Source organism: Pinus tabuliformis, chromosome 4_1 (genome assembly GCF_031772625.1).
Source record: "Pinus tabuliformis cultivar Carrire ecotype Pingquan chromosome 4_1, CPIR1, whole genome shotgun sequence".
Taxonomy (NCBI): domain Eukaryota; kingdom Viridiplantae; phylum Streptophyta; class Pinopsida; order Pinales; family Pinaceae; genus Pinus; species Pinus tabuliformis.
In genome coordinates, this window is record NC_142303.1 from 210,967,389 (window position 1) to 210,988,679 (window position 21,291).

Consider the following 21,291-nt stretch of genomic DNA (forward strand, 5'->3'; position numbering starts at 1 on the left):
GATATGTACAGTGAAGAATTTGTTCCTTCAAGCATCCAATGATGCATGTTTCATTGTGATTTCGAAAAATCACTTTGCATACTCTGAAAAACTTAGCACCATTCCTGCATAAAAATTGTCATCTTCGTGTGCCATCTCCATCGATCATTCCTGTATGAAGTGACTCAAAAACAAATTAGCGCATTTACAAAATGTCCATTTTTTTTTAATTATTTTCCGAAATAACTCTAATTGTGGATGAAAAAGGTGTCGCATCATAATGTTGAGCTTTTTGCATAAGCTTCTCGTTGTCCTACACATAACACCAATCTCATTTCATTTGTTAGTATATGCATCCTAACTTTTGCCCATAAATTCACAAAAAAATCCAACATACTTTGACTCCCTCCCCAAGTAGAACTATTGCATGTCCCCATGCAATGTATTCATTGATTTTGCAATATGTTTTCACAATGTTTTTATTGGTTTGCAGGACATTTGAAAAGGCATTGTACTTGTTAGGGATCGAGTAATGATTTTATGAATGAAGGCAATTTTATTTGATTATTATTTTTATTATTTATTATTTTTATTTTTTTATTGTTTTTTATTTTATATTATTATTATTATTATTTTTTTTTCTTAAAACTACAAGTCAGCAACTGTACATTATGCATTACATTAAGTGAGGCAAGTTTGAATAATTGAAACACTTCGTGTGTCCCGCAAACATTATATCTCCGCCACTACATCATTCATAATTTCATATAGAATCAAAGCGGTGCCATCCATTGCTACTGAAACAGTAATGTAAATCATATTTTTCAAGCCCTTATGATACTTATCTGTTCCAAAATATCCAAAATATCAGAAAGAAAGAAAATCCATTTACTGTATCGCCATATCAGAATTTCAACGACATTTCCTGCGGATTTCGGCAGTGGGTGGCCAAAGACTGGAGAGCTAGGGTAATGTCGAAGGAAGGCTCAAGCTCGAGTGAAAACTTCACAAGCGGCAGACAATTCTCTCCTATTTTTACCAAACCAAACGGAGTAAGTCTCACATTTTTTAAGGCTTGTCAGGGTATCATCCGACAAATAGCATTAAGCTTATGACAAACTCTAGTCATGGCCGTGATACCTGAATCCTGTAAAGTGTGTATGGAAGTCAAGGAAACATTCTCGAGCATGGTACAAGTTTTCACAAAATTCACAAACCCTGCATGTGAAATGCATTCCTGCGGAATGTTCTTTAGAGCAAATTTTATAATTAAAAATCCAAGAAGAGTTTGTCTATAACGCAGAATATTAGTGGGAATAGATCCAGAATGAATTGAATTTGCAGTCACGTTATCACCGCTTTCTTAAAGTCTCCTTGTAATCTCATTAGCATGGCAAGTTTTGGCTGCCCATATGCCAGGAACGCATAGTACCCGTGGTTTCATTTACTTGATCAAACCGGATACCACTTGAATAAGTCATCCTATGCGCTTCTGATGACACATTAATAATTCTACCTTTAATGCCTATTTTCTGAGCTGTCTTCTTCAAATTTTCCAGCAAAAGATTTGTCAGAAGAAAATGCCCAATGGGGTTTGTAGCAAACTGTAGTTCGATGCCATCCTAAGAAAGATGAAAGGGACATGCCATAATTCTTGCGTTATTTATTAAAATGTTCAAAGGAAGATTCGAAGATTTGAATTTCGACTAGCTGTAGAACATCCATTTGAGCAGTGTGAATTTCCTAAATGATAGCGTTTTTGACAGAATTGGCAGCATTCACATTGTTGACTGCCATGACAACATGGGCAGTGGAAATTGGGATTCGGGGCCGGTGAATTGTGCTTCGGACATCCAGAAGTGAGAAAATTGGATTAGAGGGGCCACCCGGGACTAAAATCCATGTGACAGGATTCACAAAGTTTCATGGAGTGGCAGAGAATCCAACAGAGACAATTGTGAACCGGTTGAAGGAATATGTCAATAAACCACGAAAATCAGATCTGGCCACAAAGAAAATCGGATTTTGGCGCAATCTATCAAATTCGGTTAGAAAGAAACCCAATTTTCTCCTAAACCACTGCAAATTTTAGGAAATTTCTCGCAAGTCACCTAATTACCCCCATTCCGGAGAAAACCCATGTCTCAGTTTTTGTTAATTCATCCTGGTTTGTACAAAAAATCCATTTTAAAATCACGTGTTGAGACTGGTGCGATTTCGTGAAGCTTGTGGCAATAAAAATCAATTGGCATAGGTGGTGATGGAGTGAGCCATATGAAGGTAAAGAATTTGAGCCGTAGACCCCACTACTTCCAACAGAAGCAAAAATTGTTATGAGCATATGCTCTTGCATGTTAAATGGTCCGGGATTTAATGTGAAATGCCAGTTTGTTCCCGCAGTTGCACAATAATGGAACACCTATAGTGCGCTTAAGTGTAGAACAACATAAATGTGTGGACAGATTATTCGAGGGTGAGTAGATCGAACTGGAAATTGTTGTGTAGATTTGAGTGGGGTGGGTTAAATCACCACTAGGGTTAAGTGCGCTGTCCTCTTCGGGGATGCATTACAAAAACTTTTTTTTTTTTTTTTTTTAATTTAATGAATAACTGAAGTTTAGAAAGAAACTAAACTTTTTCTTAATGTTTTTACAAATGGACATAATGATTTGCATATTAAAAGATGTTTTGATCAAGCATAGTGCAAACATTTATTTATTCCTGAAATTGGTCGCCTAAATCATCCCTATTTTCTGATCCTCAAGATCGTACAAAGACGCAGGAGGAGAGCATACTTATTCTAAGCAAAACTGAAACCTATTTTCTGATCCTCGAGATCGTACAAAGACGCAGGAGGAGAGCATACTTATTCTAGGTAAAAGCAGAACTAAAAATGAAAGCAAAAACTAAAACTGAAAGCCTACCTACTCTATACTAATTAGAATTTACAAATTAGTTACGTGTAGTTAAACTTCCAATTAAGCCATTCACGTAGCAATAGCAACAATAGATTCAATAGCAATTTGTCAAATGAAAAATGACAATATTCGAGAGTGGATGAGTCTAGTTGTTGTAACTACAAATTAACTAAAAAATTAAAAGATGAATCTAATCTAGTACTTACCTAGAACCATTGGTCGATAAAGCTTTGATAAGCACAGTTACTCTCACTCACATCATGTTGTAACTTCTGTTCTTCTTCTCCAATTTGCTGCTCTTCTTCCTTGATCTCCTGTTCGAATGGTTGTTCGCCATCAGATACGCAGGATTCTTCAGACGTTGAGTCTTTATTTATTTCTTGGGGAGTAGTTGAACCTTTAATTCTTGTTAAGATCTCCTCTTCCAAGGAAGAAGAGATCCCAACTTCTGCTAGGATCTGAGTGAGTAGTTCCAAGCTAAAACTCATTGTTAAATCATGTTGAAAAAAAACAAAAAAAATCAGCACACTAAAAATTGAATTAAAAACAAAAGGGATCACAGAAATAATCTTGAATTCAATACTCAATTAAACCCTCTTACAAGGACTGCTCATTAATAGAGTAATTGAATGCTTCAATTATAACCATGAACCAGGAATTCATCAAACACTCTTCACAGTTGCGAAAATCAAACACACTTGCAGAAATTAAAATTCACACTTGCATAAATGTAAACACACCCTACATGCCCTGATCCATAAGAGGTCGAGCCCATTACGGTATCTCGAATGCGATGCGTAGGCTGTTCCCCACGTCTTACCGCCTTAACACCTCGGAGTTAGGGACATGTCTAAACACACTTGCATGAAAAATCAAACTAAACTTCAATCCATCGTGCCTCCCCGGCAACGGCGCCAAAATGTTGGGTGAAACTATGTTAGTTTAATTCCATTGTAGTACTTACCCAACCATTTAATTTATCAATCCGAGGTCCATAGACTTACGAGACACATGCACTATATATGCAGGACTGAAGTGGAACTAATCTAATCTAAATTACTGAAATCAAATTAAAGCATTGGAACACTAACTAGGAAAGCATGAAATTACATAAAGGAAAATAAATACAACATGTGAAGAAGTGAATGGCAAACAACAGATATGAGCTCATGACAATAAAACTATGTCAAATTATATTACAATAACTAAATTACAAATCAAGAAAGAATCAAAGTTAATCTCCATTCTCTATTATTCCTCTCTTATTCCAATGAAGAGAGAGCACTCTCTTATATACATGAGGAAGATAACCTTTCCATAATTACATATCCAATATTCTCTCAAGCACTCTCAACTAGTTTCCCATTATTACAAGATATCATCACACAAATCTCTCAAACATGATCCCACAAATCTCTCACATATCTTGGATAAGATATGTCTTCATGATTTTCTCCTTAGGATAAGATATGCCTCCATGATTTTCTCGATATGCCTCCATGATCTTCTCCTTAGGATAAGATATGCCTCCATGATTTTCTCGATATGCCTCCATGATTTTCTCCATAGAAAAAGGCTTGCATGATTATCTCCTTGATATGGTGGAGGAGATATTAATTCTTCACATATTTCCTACATCACAAAACTCACATATTCTTGAGATATATATAAAAATATGTACATTTTCTAATAATTAATCATAAATTCACTTATAATACAAAAATGAATAAAATGGAAAATAAGAAGGTGAAACCCAAGTGTATGTAGGAAAGTGATATGATAACAGGTTAATGGGATGATGAAATGTAAGGAAAAAGGTGGATGAAAATATGACATTTCTGAGTCCCAACAGATCACATACAAATCAATCCATAACACACATTTGAATTTGGGAGATGGTAATACATGCCAATCTTCCCTACCAATCAAATTATACATCAAAAAACTATGAAACAACCTCAACTCTTACTGACTTGCATTTGAAACATTCATTCTACTCAATAGTTGCTAGAGACATACAATCAGAATGTGTGCATAGTGTTATATTCATTCTACTCATCCACTGCTGGAGAAATATAATCAGAGTGTGTGCACAGTGTTATCAGGTTGATTTTGTTGTTGTTAATTTTGTTTACTTTTTTTGTTGTTATTGTTTATATGATTCATCCATTGAGGCAACACCTATAACACCTAGAGCATAGACTAGAGATGCACAAGCAGTTATAGGTCCAAAAGTTATAGTTGAAGACCTAGATAACCCACCTATAGGAATAGGCAGCACAAATAGGCATTATAACTAGTCTTCTATTCTCCCCTCTCCTCTTTTATTTTATGGATTGACTGATATGGACTTATGAAAGAATGCAACAAAATACAGAAATAAACATGAACACAAAGATGTAGTAGAAATAAAACTTCATTTCATTAATATCAAAGAACTGAAATATGTTTACATACAGAATGGAAATAAACTAGCTCGGGCGATGATAGCTTATCTCTAAGAAGATATGTGGCGGCTACATGCCTCTAAATTGTGTTAAAAAGAAGCTCAGAGGCTTATTTATTACTGAAAAACAATGAAAAACCCTAAACATCCAAAAACCTAACCCTAGGAGATGAAGCGCCAAAACTATGGGCCTTGTTTGGGTAAATTGGTACATCAACTTCCTAGGGTTGTAACTTTGGCGATCTATGTTTCACACACACAATACATCGTTAGAAATATCTATCCGAGGACTACAAATTTTGAGTGGCTAACATCAATATAAAATCCATATTGGCCCAAACTTTCCCATAAAAACATCATTTCGGGCCTCAAAATGGCTCTGAAATTTCAGGACCCGAAAAACTTCCAAAAATAGTAAATTGTGCTACAATCAAGGAAACTGAAAAACTGAAAGAGACAGTGGTGGGGGTCCAAGTGTAATAGGAGGGTGGACACCAACATCCACCTGTATCATTGACATCGGCAAATCATGGCCTCCCATTTATTGAAAGGAAATCTTTTCTGAGCAGAAAAATAAACATTTGATAAAAGAGCATTCCCATAATGTTTACACAATAATATATCACCTATAGGAAGAAAAAACAAGAACTATGTAATTACATTCCCAATTCCACAAAAACTATTCACCAATTACCATTACATACAATATGCATTGGTGCGAAAAGAAGACTGAGCAAAATCAAGAAAAAAAATCTAGTGATGTATGCTCTTTGGTACAAGCTATGTTATTGTTTATACACCTCATTTATATTCCACACATATAATTTTACCTATCAAAGAAGTAATTGTGATGAAGATTCAAACTACAATTTTTTTTTTATTTGATCATCTGATCATCTAACCACAGAGATAAATAAATTTCAATTATTTGTAACCAAAATTATTTAGGGACGTATGGATTACCACAAACAGTCCTCGAATTCAACAAAAGGAAATGTTAAATTGAAGTTATTATACATAGCTAAAGCATTGATTGTTGTTTCCTATTGATTACAAAGCCCAATAAATTACCTTGTCTGCTAATACTATATTGACAGTGTATTATTCTTTCTATAATTATTTGCAAGAGTTGTGTACCTGTAATTGGCTAGAGGCTTAGTGGGTTTTGGTTCTTCCGGCCTGTAGTAATTAGGGTATAATGAGTAGTGAACTGGGATTGTTGTTTGGTTAGATTAGCAGGTCCAATTGGGTTAATGTTGAGATCACAAATTTTTATGTTCCATTTTTAGGATCAGGCATATCAAACGTATATACCTTGAAAATATATATCAAATTCCATGCATTTGATAATGCATGAATAGCTGGTAATACACTGAGAAAAATTAACATTTTTTTAATCAAAATTTCATGGTAAATTTATAGGTTGTTACAGCCATGCCAAGAATTTCTATTGCATATTGTACAAGGAATAGGTGGAGGTGAGGGACCAAGGGGGGTAACCATCATCCAGTTCATCATATGAGGACAGGGGGGATGATGTGAATGCTCCCAAAAATGCCATTGAGAATGACAGTATGGTGGCAGACCATGTTGTCCTAAAATCAACCACAAAGTCACTGCCAACCATAGTGCAAGGTGCAAGTTCAACAAAGAAGACGAGTGCCATAAGAGGTTGGACAAAGGAAGACATGCTAGCTGCAATTAATGAAATAGATTTTAGGGGATACAATCCATTTCTCTGCAAAAAACATGTGATTTCTACCTCAAACATATATTATTGGATAAATGGGATGACTCATACAAAGTGTAGAGGGCCCGTTACAATTATGACTAAATAGGAGGAGGATAAGGTGGTTGAGTGGTGTAAGGAGAAGGCCCAATTGGGACATGGATTAGAGTTGATACAACTTAAATACACAGTAGCTCAAATCTGTCAAGGGAGTCCAACCCCTTCAAAGATGGGTTTCCCAGTAAATCATGGTGGAGTGGGATTAGAAAAAGGCATCGAGACCTTGTGTTACATACAACTAAGGGCCTTGAAAGAGATGGGGATTTAAATCTATGCCATGTAATTGTTTCCAAGTTATATGAGACTCTTTCTACTGCATATGAGCAACACTCATATGCCCCATAGCATATATGGAACTGTGACGAAACAAGCTTACAAGCAGGAAGGAATTGTGGTATGCAGGTAATTTCTAAGATAAGGAGTAGAAAGATACCTAATATTTTTCCTAAGAGCAGGGAGTGGATCAGTATTCTTTGTTATGTCAGTGTCATTAGTTCTTCAATCCTAGCTTTTTATCTATTCAAAGGAAAATTCAACTAAAAAATATATACATAATTGTGAACCAAGTGCATGCATGGTTGCACATAACCATGCATGGACTACAAAGGAACTATTCATGTATTGGATTTGTCACTTTGTTGCATTTGTACTAGGTGGTGACTCACCTAAAAAAAAAAAACTATTTTAGATGGTCATGGAAGCCACATGGTTGTGCAGATAATTCAGGAGGCCAGCAATTTGGGCATTGACCTGTTAACATTATCAGCTCATATCACTCATAGATTGCAACTCCTTGATGTCAGCGTCTTTGGACCTTTCAAGAACTATTTAAGGGTCGAGTGAGCTCCATGGATGGAAAATAATCCAGGGGTAGAGGTAAAAAGGTTTGATCTAGCTGAACTTGCAATTAAATCAATTGAAAGGGCTCTCATGCCTTCTAATGTCAACGTTGGATTTAGGAGGACTAGTATATGGCCACTAAATGTTGATGCTCTTATGCACAATACTAGTTGTTGCTATGAACTTGATGTGGAAGGTTAAGAAGCATAGGTCTTCAAGGACCATGTTGATGCCTAAGAATATGTGGATGGGCAGGATGATGTTATTCTTGTTGAAGGTATGATGTCCCTTTATAAAAGGAACTTCTATGGTGATGATGATGAACATATGAGTGAGACACAGTTCAGTAATGAGCCAATTGTTAATAGCATGGAGAATGTCACACCCACTGAACCACCTGCCAATTCTGCATGTGATGTTCCATATGAGGCAGTTGATCATGCAAATGACAATGCAAACCTTTTTTTCAAATGATAATGCAGCAGGATTAAACAAGGAGCAATTGAGCATGCCAACCAAGGTAAGCACAACATTACGGTTAGCGGAGGACATGATGAATATCAATGCATATAATGTGCCATTCACTAATGAGGAAAGCATGGACATGCCTTCACAACCAGTAGAGTTGAACATTGAACTTGTTAATTATTTTGTGGACAATGGATCACTGGAAGAAGAGGATTTTCAATATGAATTACCAGAGGAAGACAAAAATGTGGGGAAATTAGTTGTCTTGGAGGTTGAAACGCAAATGTTAGGTACTAAGGAGCATGTGTCAATGAAGCAACAAAGACTTCAAGGTACATTACTAAAGCTACTAGTACAGAGAGTGAAGGCCTCATCAAGGCACTCAATAATAGATTGCCTTCATTGAGGGAGGTGTTCATAGTTTCTCACCTATGAAAACTATATGAGGTTATTTTTTTAGTATGAACATAAAAAAATTGAAATTCAGGAATCTAATTAGAGAAAGAAGGAGTTGGCCAAGGAAAAGAGAGTTGCAAGGATTACAGCAACAAAAGCTTGGGAAAATGAAAGGCTGGAAAGGCAGAAAGCAAGGGAAGATAAGGAACATCAAAAATAATTGGCAAGACAAGAGAGGGAGGAAAGAAAGGTTCAACTCTTGGAATTATGGCCAATGTGTTGTCCTTAATGGAAACCTGCTTGATAAAGAGGTACTTGATGTCAACAATGTGACAGTATGATGATTTTGGAACTCATGCAAATTAGTATAGATGCTACAGAGGATATAGACAGAGAAATTAAAATTTAGTGAATTTTGAGAAAGTATACATGGTTCCTATGAAGAAGGGTCGTGTACATAGGTAGGTGTTGTAAGTAAAAGTCACATACAAAATATAAACCATGGAAATATGGATACCAAGGTTCATTACCATGGTATTGGCCCATAGTAATTGGGGTGGAAACATTTATTTGATCCCATCAGAAAATACTAACGACATTACCAAAGGATTTACCTGGGTTATTAGCGAAGGCAAAGGCTATATAAGATGATGGAGATCAAGGTATTATGTGAGCAAGTAAATAAGTTATTCATATGTCATTTGATCTGAAATAGTGGTGCACTAGGAAGCAAGGAGAGGACTCAGACTTGAAAGATATGAAAACATGTTGAAATATATGATTGTTTGATTTGCTTGTTGCAAATGTTTAAGTACCTAACAATGCAATATCGATGGTTATAGTGATGATGTGATCTGTGATTTGACAGTAACGTACGTGTCGTATGTGTTATGTTTGTAGTGAAGGATTGTTTGGGTAATTTTGTATATGTATGCAGGTTTTTTTCTTAATAGTCACGTATATATTCCCTGAAGTGTTCTTCATTATGTTGAGATCTGTATGCAGGTGTCTCGCAGTACAAGCTTGTATATACGTCAATTTTCTTAATAATGATCGTGTATATATTATGAGCCATATCTAGTCAAGGTTTGTAGTGATACTTAATGATAACTATTGATGATGTATGTTCTATTTGTTGATGTATTTCAATGATGTCTCTATGATCTATGCATGATAGTGTTGGTTGGGTTGATTTTTGATTGGAATATTGGTTGGTAATGATGTTATGAAACCAGCTCAAGAAAAGATAGAAAAGATAGATCAATGCCTTAGAATTCAACCTCTTCGAGGGGGAAACCTCCTTTACATTACATAAATGAACAATTCTTGGATGATACAAATGAAAAGACCTCCTTTCTATATATAGGAGTCTAAGGGGTCATAACATAATCAGAGTCGACATAACAATAATAATGTAAGGGCACAATAATAGCAATAGTGGGCTTCTATGGGGCACAATAGTAACAATATGGGCACTACATGGGTACAATGATATAATAAGTGGGTTGTACTAATAACAATAAGGGGTTACACTAGTAGTATAGGGGCCTAACATGCCACTCTCCTTCAAAAAGCGTTGTCCTCAATGCTTGAGTAGTTCTTGATGCTTTTGTATAAAATTCTTGTCCTCCCATGTGGAATCTTCAGTAGGTAAGTTCTTCCACTTGATGAGATACTCCGAAATTGATCAATTTCGTAGCTGTCGGGTTCTTGTTTCTGTGACTACTCGAGGTTCCAATATGATTTTTCCTTCCTCTTCAATTTCTGGCAATATTGTTTCAATTGGGATCTTTTGCAACTTTTGAATAAGTGGCCATACTTCTTTGTCCTTCTTCCATTCATCCCTTGCTTTGTTTATCCAATCTGGTTGGATAATAGAAATAGCAAAAAACAATGCTTCCACATCCTCATCCTTGAAGAGTCTTCCCATTTGGTAAGTTCGCCATTTTTTAAGTGCATGTAGTATTGCCAACGTTTCCTTCTCATAAATAGTTTGCTTTAGATGTAGTAGTAAAAATACCCAATCACCTACATCAAAACATTTTTCACTATGATGTTGATCTACCCGTTGTTTCATTGGATTTTGCACCAAAGTGGCGTTATCCTTTAAAAGTTGGAGAACTTGTTGTTGTTGCTCAATGTGATATTTCACTGCTTGAACCTTTTTCTTCTTGATATGTCCTTCTATCTTTAGATTTTGAGGAGTGGTAATTTCTTCCAATCCTTTACAAGATATGGTCAGATTCATTTCTTGACGCTAGATGTGATCTTTCACTTCTTAAACATTTTTCTTCTTGATATGTCCTTCTATCTTGATAGTTTGAGGAGTGGTAATTCCGACCAATGAATTACAATATATGGTTGGATTCATTTCTTCTTTCTTGATGTGATCTTTCACTTCTTGCACCTTTTTCTTCTTGATATGTCTTGCTATCTTGAGAGTTTGAGAAGTGGTCATTCTTGCCAATAGTTTACAAGATATGGTCTGATTCATTTCTTCTTTCTCTGAGGTTGGGTCTTGGCATATATCCTCTTCTTTTGATGTTTCTTGATCCTTTTCTTCCTCCTCTTCATACTCTATGTAAAATAATTTCTTCTCAGCACACTTATGACCTTTAGTGCATTTTCTATCACAATTGTAACAAAGCCCTTTTTCTCTTTCTTCTTCCAATTGTTGTGGTGTAACCCTTGTAGGTTGTGGAAGGATAGGAGAAACAACACTTCCATCTTTATAGTTGTGAGGGGTAGACTTCCTTGTTGCCATAATTTTACTTTCCAATATGTCACAAAGCCCTTTTACTCTTTCCAATTGTTGTGGTGTTGTTGTAAAGAAGGTGTTGCTCTTTGTATCCTCATAATGTGCTATCATTTCCTCCGTGAGAATTGACCACGTAACAAGTTGTTTACGAGAACAAAGCCCTTTATACCATAAAAATTGATCTAGTTCTAAATAAGAAGATGAAATACATACCCTTTGTAACACTGGTACACCATGTAGATCAAAATATTGCTCCATCTGAAGTATCCAATTTACCGGATCCTTGCCATCAAACTTCCTCATCTTGCTTTTTCTTGATTTTAGGACCTCGATATTGAGACGACTGTAACGTTGTACCTTCGGATATTTAAGTTCTAAATTTGCTACCTGCAGTAGCCCTCTATGTCCTCATTCCAATGCCACCAGTCTGATCCAAATTGGATTCTCCAAGAAAGAGTTATGCATAATCTACCAAGATGACCTGATTATAGACCTTTCCAGAAGAGCGAACTTGTATGAAGTGCCACGTGTCAATTTTTCGACCTTTGGCTCTGAAAACGATATACAAGAAACTACAGTCTGTCCTCTTTCTATACCTTCTTATGAAATTTCAATCCGATGCTTAGAGAGAAAGTTATGACGATTTTCCCCAGGTCACCTGTTTGGAATGTAATTCAAGAGTCTATAAAAAGACCAACTTCCTCAGATCATATCTCCACGAATATAGTGCGAAAAGCTCTGAAATTCGGACCCGAGATTTAGCGCGATTTCTTCTCAAATTGGTTTTTTCTCAACTTCTAAAATGCCACAGAAAAAAGTTATAGCAAAAATGCCATGATGACCTGTTTGGAGCAGCGAAACCCTAGAATCCAAAGCTCTGATACCAAATGTTATGAAAACAGCTCAAGAAAAGATAGATCAACGCCTTAGAATTCAGCCTCTTCAAGGGGGAAACCTCCTTTACATTACATAAATGAACAATTCTTGGATGATACAAATGAAAAGACCTCCTTTCTATATATAGGAGTCTAAGGGGTCATAACATAATCAGAGCCGACATAACAATAATAATGTAAGGGCACAATAATAGCAATAGTGGGCTTCTATCGGGCACAATAGTAACAATATGGGCACTACATGGGTACAATGATATAATAAGTGGGTTGTACTAATAACAATAAGGGGTTACACTAGTAGTATATGGGCCTAACAAATGATGCCACAGTTTGGTGATCTATGATTGGCTCAGTGTTCTGTGATTGGTTCAATGATCTATGACTGGTTCAGCAAGTAGTCCAGTGTTACAATGAGATAAATGATTCAGTGTTTATTAATCTAAGATATATACACAATTTTTATATAGAGGGAGTGTGTATATACATAGGTTCTATTAAGAACATTGGCGTATATACTATGAAGATCATTTGTTCTGCTTGGGTTCTAGATTTAGTGACTTGATGCTTCAAAGATTCAGTGGTTCATATTTGTTTATATTTCAGTTTGGATATTGGTTTAGACTTATTGTTTTTGTGGGTCTAGTATGAAAATTTGATAAAAAGTGGCCTACATGTTGTCTGATGATTTTTTTTATAAGTGGATCTAGTCCCAAACATTATGAAAAGTGGTCCAAAAGGTGTTGAGGGTTGCAACCTTAACAGTGGGGGTAGCTATCTTTTAGTAGGAACCAGTAAACAAGATCAGGGGGTTGTAGCTCTCTTCCAGTGGGTGCTGGAGAACAAGTGGAGGTTGTAGCCTCCTGTAGGTGGGTGCTTGCATACTAGTAAGGTTTTACACCAGTACTAAATGTAATGAATATTTTATGATAAGAAAGAAGATAGAGACAACAACAATGGTGTTTTTCTCCCACATTGGGTTTCCACCTAAAACCCTGGTGTTCTATGTGTGTTGTTCATGTGTCCTGTATTATTTGTTCTTTACTACATACTAGATGGTTAATGAATTAATAATGCAATTGTTAAGCTAACTTACAGATGAATGTTATGACAAATTAAGTAAACAAGATATTTTGATTTGCTTAAGTCACTTACATACACTAGTTGCACGAAGAACATTAGTGTACATAACTCTGAATAAGAAATTGGAAGTTTTAATTGAATTAAAATATTGATTCAACCCCCCCACCCCCAAGTATTTTTCCTAACATCAACAAGTGATGGAAAAATGAGGAGGGGTGACAAAAATGGAATATTATGGTCCAAGCTAGTTTGAGGAAAACAAGGTGATGTCTAACACTGTATACCACATTGCAAATCTTAGACCATCATACCAAGACTTGATTAACATCCAATTCCCCCGCTATCAGCTAGGGGTTATGCCCACCTCTTATACCCCTACTAGTGCAAGTTTAAATCCTATTTGTGAATGTAGGACACCTCCACCCAATGTTGGGGTTAATAGCACAAGTTGATACCTGGGGTACTTAGTCCCTACATGGCTACAAGGAGAAAATTGGACTGAAGCATATGCCAACATTTGGGCACATCCTAATAAGCCAATCTTGGGTATTCCACCATACTTGGCTTGGGCAGGAAACTCAACAAGTTTGGCCAATGAAAGAAATGGAGGCCATCAAGCATAGGGGTGGCATGACAATTTTTGGAACCACATCACAATCTGGATTTTGTAAGGATGCAATACATTGCATGGTTAATATAAAGTTCACATATGGTTGAACATACAATTTAATGTACTAGTTCACAACACACTTTGTTCAATTGTGGTTTACTTTATGATATAGTTATTTTGTTAGTTTTTGGCATACCTATATTCAATAGTCTTAGATACAATTTAAGGTGACACTAGTTTTTGAAGTACTGAAACCTTCAAATACTTAGTCAAGAAATTGTTATAGTAATGTGATTAAATAAATTGTAATAAGGCCTTGGTACTATAGCTTTGATTTTATTGTAAAATTGATAACGACAAAAGGAGATTTTTCATATGTGATTAAACTACGCACATATTCCACGCCTGATATTCAACGCACATCTGATCTGACGGCACCCGATCTAATTCGGACCCCCTCACCTTATCTCCCTTTATTGGTGGGGTGGGGGTCTGAAAGTAGTGGTTTTACCCCTGGGCCCTGCTACTACATGTCTCCCTTAGAATATTTTCGAACCCCCCTTCACTAATACCATAATCATCTTCTACCCTCCTTCGAAAGCGATATCATCTCCTTGTCGCAAACCTCCTTCCCGGTTATGTCACCCCCCACTTCCACTCAACCATCATGTATCCTTTGCCTAACTATTCCCACACCAAAGTCCACCCACCATGTCCCTCCTCATATTCTAATCCTATTCTTCCACCTATATTTCTACCAACCATGTTCCTCCACATTATCCCCCACCTCCATGTCACCTCTCGCCTCCACGTCATATGTTCATTTCATGGTCAAGTAAAACTATGTTTTTCCTTATACAACACAATAATTTCAAACATGGTTTACAAACAACTGATAATGAATTTTAAAAATAAGAAAGAGTGTTTTGCTTCCAACATACTTATGCACAAAACCCTCTCTCCATTTTATAACAGTTATTATGGTTTGGGAGATTCGAATGAACCTTTATAGGTATATTTTCTCAAATTTTCATGTTTTCATTCAGTGTTTTAAAATTCGGTTTCCGAGTCGATGGAAATTAATTTTAAAAACCTGAAAGAGGTTTTTGTTTCCAACATCATAATCCACAAAAACCTCTCTCAATTTTCTAAAATATATTATGGTTTGGGATATACAAAGGTATTACAAGACCCTATTTTTCATAATTTCAGGAGGAAAAATCTCAAAGACAGTTAGTGACTTGGAGGCCACCTCATCAAATAAGAGTTGCTAAAAAATTTGAATTGCTTTTATTTGTCATTGAAAATCCATAAAGATAGTGCCAAGTAGATTCATTAGTTTTGAATGTCCTATATTTCAATTCTATTTGTGTAATATAGTTGGAGATATTTGTAACAAATCTTGATATTTTTTCAAGATATTTTAGTTTAGGATTTTTATAAATACTTCATCATTTTAAGTAAGAAATGTTGATTGTTGAATATAATTTTCCTCTGCGAATTGTAATTTCCAAGTTGCTAGAAGCATCAATAATACAAGGACATTCTTCACAGGATTCATGTGGTGTACGAATTGGTGATGTTTTTCTTCTGTTCATGCGTTTAATCATTGTCTCTTTTCTTTGTTATTTCTAAAAATATTAATTACATAATAGAAACCATGATGAATAGGATATGTTATACAGAATACCCTATTCTAGCTATTAGTAATTTATATATTTTCGGCTGAAGTCAAATTAAGGAATTCTTAGTTGCTCCTTAGTTTCTACTGAATCTTTCATTTCTTCTGTTTCATTATTCATTTAAATTTCTGAAAGATCCAACTAGTGCAACCTAGCTTGTACTGTCAAACTCCTTCAAAATTTTATGTAGATCTAGTTAATCTTTAGACTCCATAACCCAATGGAATTATAATAATTTAATCAACCAAGAAATTAAATAAAAAATAATTAGTGTAGTAATAACTAACCTAACATTCACATCAAACATAGCTAAATTTTACAGAGAGATCCCTCTCTGATGCGGCTAGATCCTAGCTTCCAAAGTGGTTTTGATGTTGTCTTATGTGTTTACTCCCTCAACCTCAAAAATAATGACTGACAACAAGTTCTTCATCTATTATAAAGTCTTATGAAGTCTATTATCAAGTCTTATTACAAGGCTCATGATCCTCGTGTGCTTCACCCATCCCAAATGATCTACAAAAATAAATCCCCGCCCTAATAAATCCAACACAAAGGGCATGTGTGTCTCCCTTCCATAGTTACCGAATTTATTTGATAAAGCTTCCTTGATTAGCTCAGATTCTGAAATATACAACCTTGGATGGATTCCATACCAATAGAAAAATGTCTCTCTTGAGCATAAACAATTACCAAATGTAATCAGACATTGATTTCAACCTTGACAACATTATGGAATTCATAAGGCCTCCAAATCAAGTCCCTAAAGAGTTTGATGATTATGCTCTCATAAAAACTAATGATAACCAGTGCTCCAACATTTCATTTAATCATAGAATCCATCTTCAAAACCTCACAGAACACAATATTATTACAAGGTTGCTTCACTATGACTACCCAATAGTTTTATGTTTCAATGAAATTTTCACAAAAATGAATTAAGGCACTTCATAAAAATTTCATAGAAATGTACAAAAATGCTTCATATTTATAGGTGCAATTAAACCCTGAAAATGTTATGAAAATATTCTCAACCTTACAGTGCCACAATTAATTTTCAAATTTAAACACAATTAATTTCCTATCTAAACAGAAGAAGGTAGTTCCCATTAAGGGATTACCTTCTTAACATGTGCCAATAATTAAAGGTCCTCGCTATGTTATTATACTGGCCTTGCAATTTCATGAAAGTAGTACGCTATCATCTCGTTAAGGATGTCTTACCTTATCATATTACTATAAGGGCTTTGATAATGAAAGGATTTCTTATCTTCTTAGCATGTGCCAATTTTCATTAAGGATAGAAATAAAATGAAGAATTTCTATTAATTTCTTACCTTATAGCAGAGATGATATATTATTTTCATAGTAAGGAATTCACAAGGCCTCCATATCAAGTCCCTAAAGAGTTTCATGATTATGCTCCCAATCAAAACAATTAAAATAACAACCAGTGCTTCAGTAAGGGTTCTAATCACTACATCTATCTTCAAAACCTCACATAACACAATACTATTACAAGGTTTCAAATCCCACTAATACTACATATCCTATTAATCTAATGTATTGGCATACTAAGAAAAATATATTTTTACTAATAGTATTGGCTAATAGGACACAAACTGTATACAATATTCTCATGTAATACTATTACTATGACAATATTTGCTATGACTGCCTAATAGTTTTTTGTTTCAATGAAATTTTCACAAAATGAATTAAGACACTTCATAAAATTTTCAAAGAAATCTGTGAAAGCACTTCATATATATAAGTGCAATCCTAATAATGTGATTAATTCGAAAGACTCCTCTCTGCAACTAAGACCTTAAAATGTTATGAAACTGCACTCAACCTTATAGTGCCATAATTAATTTTCCAATCTAAACATAATTAATTTCCTATCTAAACACAGGAATGCAATTTTCATTAAGGGACTACCTTCTTAACATGTGCTAGTTTTTAAAGGTCCTCACTATGTTATGATATTGGCCTTGCAATTCCATGAAAGCAGTACCCTATCATCTCATTAAGGATTTCTTACCTTAGCATATTACTATAAGGGCCTTGATAATGAAAGGATTTCTTACCTTCTTAGCATGTGTCAGTTTCAATTAAGGATACAAATAAAATGAAGAATTCCTATTAATTTCTTACCTTTCGGAAAAGATGATATATTACTTCCATAACAAGGAATGTACAAGGCCTCCATATCAAGTCCCTAAATAGTTTGACAATTATGCTCCCAAACAAAATAATTAAAATGACAACCAGTGCTTCAACACTTCTTCTAATCACAACATCCATCTTCAAAACCTCACATAACACAATATTATTACAAGGTTGTGAATCCCATTAATAGTACACAGAATATTAATCTAATGTATTGACATATTAAGAAAAACATATTCTTATTAATAGTATTGGCTAATAGGAAACAAACTGTATACAATATTCTTGTATAATACTATTACTATGACTTCCCAATAGTTTTTTGTTTCAATGAAATTTTCACAAAAATGAATTTAGGTGCTTCATAATTTTCTCATAGAAATGTGTGAAACCGCTTCATATATATAAGTGCAATTAAGCCCTGAAAATGTTATGAAATTACACTCAACTTTACAGTGCCACGATTAATTTTCCAATCTAAACACAATTAATTTCCTATCTAAACACAAGAAACCAACAACTACATCAAATATATTGTAGCAATTTGACTAAAATCATAGCACACACAAAAATTATTTTATTTAGCAAACTGGGTTACAAAAAAATAGCCACCATCTATCATAGAAAATTACTGAAAAATACAGAAAGTATAGCCACCATTTGTCACAGAAAAATAGCCACCATCTACAAAACCCTAAATCGCTATTAAAAAATTGAAACCCACATGTAGCAAAACCTGAAACTACCAATAGAAATTCGAATTTCACATGAAGCAAAATTGTAATGCAAAAAAACCCACATGTGCAAGAATCCACCTATAATTCCTGAATCAATGCATAAACATAGAAGCAAATGTAGCAAAAATTAAAAGGAAACCAAAATCCATACAGTTGAATGTGTTTAAAAATACAGCCAGAAGAATCTGGTAGGATTAAAATCCTACTGTAGAAGAATTTGTTGTGCTTCGTAAATGCCAAAACGCCATAAGAACACCAATAGCAAGAATACCCTTAGCTACAACTCACCCATAGTGACCTACAAGACATACAAGGAGGCCAAAAAGATGTGGTGGGGTTAAACTTGTGAAAAACCAACAAAAAACAGAATAAATCCTCCAGATTTTGTTGAAAAATGTCGAACTACCTACAAATAAACCATTCGGAGCACAAAACATCCATGTCCAACACCAAGTAGAGGAAAATCCCTAGTTTTTAGTGTGTGATGAGGAAGAAAAAATTCTCAAGTAAACCAAATAAAACACAAGATAACAACTGAACAACGTGACGAATTAGGAACCATCACGCCCCATAACCCACTCTCCACAATTCCAAGAATGGTGATGGTTGTGACCAACATTATAGCATGGTCTGCAAGTATCAGGGGCACCAAATGCTCAACTATTAGACCCAAATAAAATAACACGATGGTTCGATAACCCTTCAGAACCCATGGCAAACGAAAACCATAACCCGCCCAAATCTACGCGACATTTATCACATAATTGCCTAACGCATGGCCGCATGTAGGGGAGATGTGTCATACTACCACCATGTTTGTCTATGTGGCGTTTGGGTCCATGGGGGGCGTCCAACTACTGGTGTCCCTCTCCTATTTGTCTGCATCTTGCTATTTTGTCATTATTTATCTCATAAACAGTTTGGGTGTTTTTTCATTATTCATCTCGATTTATTTTATTCACATTTTGAGTATTTTGTTTAATCAATTCAAACATTAATTAATACATTAATATATTAATTAAAAAATTAATATATTAACAATTAATTCATTAATATAATACTTAATACATAATCAATATATTAATATTTAATATTTAATATTTTGTTATTGTTTAATTTTGACATTAATATAATATTAAGGCATAGATATAATAACATTAACATATTAATATAACATTAATAAAAGTGTTATAACATTTAAATAACATTAGTAAGAGTTTAATGTAAAATTAGTGACACATTAATAATATATTAATCTACACATTTAGAATGTTTTAACTATAAATTAATCTATACATTAACACATGTTAACTATAGTTGACTATTGCTGACATGGTCAACTATAGTGAACATGGGTATCATAATCAACAATATTTAATGCCATCAAACTCAATCATGTGAAATATGATGGATTACCTATGGATCTATAGATTTCACTCTATAAGAATAACACATGAATTAATGGCTCTGCGAGGTCGAGGGCATCACCATTATTTCATGTAGAGGGGGATAACTTATGATCTCACTCAAGGAAATTTACGATCAATTATCGATGCCTTTAAAACATGGAGACAATGTCAGTGGAATAGCAATACAAATCTGCAACCTCTAGGCAACAAGCACAATGCAATCCTTGACATTCACGCTTGCCATCAACTCTCTAGGATTTTGGCTCTCAATCATTATTTACGTCACTACCCCCCCTATTACACAGCATTTTACCACTTTCCTTGTACTCCCTGTTCCTTGATCTTGGAGCACCTCTACAGTAAACCCTGTGTACTTCCCTATCATGAAGAACATCTCTCTGAGTCACTTTCCATCTGAAAAACATTTTCCCTTTACATCATTTCTAGAGATACTTCCTTTAAACCCATTTTTAAAGGTCAGTGCTACCCCTCAGTTTCTTCCTTGTGCCAATTCGCTGAGAATAACACTGAGCCCTATGCTGATTTGTTGAGAATAACACTGAGCCCCGTGCTGATCAGCGTTGTTATCCCTCGATTACCTGCGTTGATCCTCTTCTTGAAAGCTTTTAAAAATGGAATGGAAGCTTCCAGATCTAAAAGCTTTGTGGGCGAAGGTCTGGTAAATGGTTAGTCTAGATAGGGCCGAGAGAGACTATTTGGGCTCCTTTCCCCTATTAAAAAGGAACTAACCTAAGAGATAACTATTATTCCCATCATAAAAGGAACCATATCCCCTCTTTCATTCCTATATAATCCCCTGCTATTCTAACCTCCACTAGCTTTGGATGCAGCTTGGTTTTAGTTTGAATTTAGCTCTTAGTTTATGCTTGTTAAGAGCTTGTTAAAGGGAGAATAGCTTGTAATATGTTTTGGTGTCAACAAGGAGAAAAATACCTTGAACTCCTATGATTGAGGTGTTTAGGGAGATGTTAGAGTGATGCTTGGGATCCAGACCCATCGAAGGAAACCTGCAACACTAAGGCGAAGGTTGTACTTTCCTTTTTGTTATATTAATACAACTGATATTTTGTTTCCTATATCAATTGTAATA

The 21,291-nt window shown here is 35.0% G+C and overlaps 1 pseudogene; it reads right to left on the reverse strand.

Annotated features, from left to right (window-relative positions):
* Positions 1 to 883: 883 nt before the first annotated feature.
* Positions 884 to 2,120, reverse strand: LOC149174957 (short-chain dehydrogenase TIC 32, chloroplastic pseudogene; annotated as a pseudogene).
* Between the last annotated feature and the right edge of the window lie 19,171 nt (positions 2,121 to 21,291).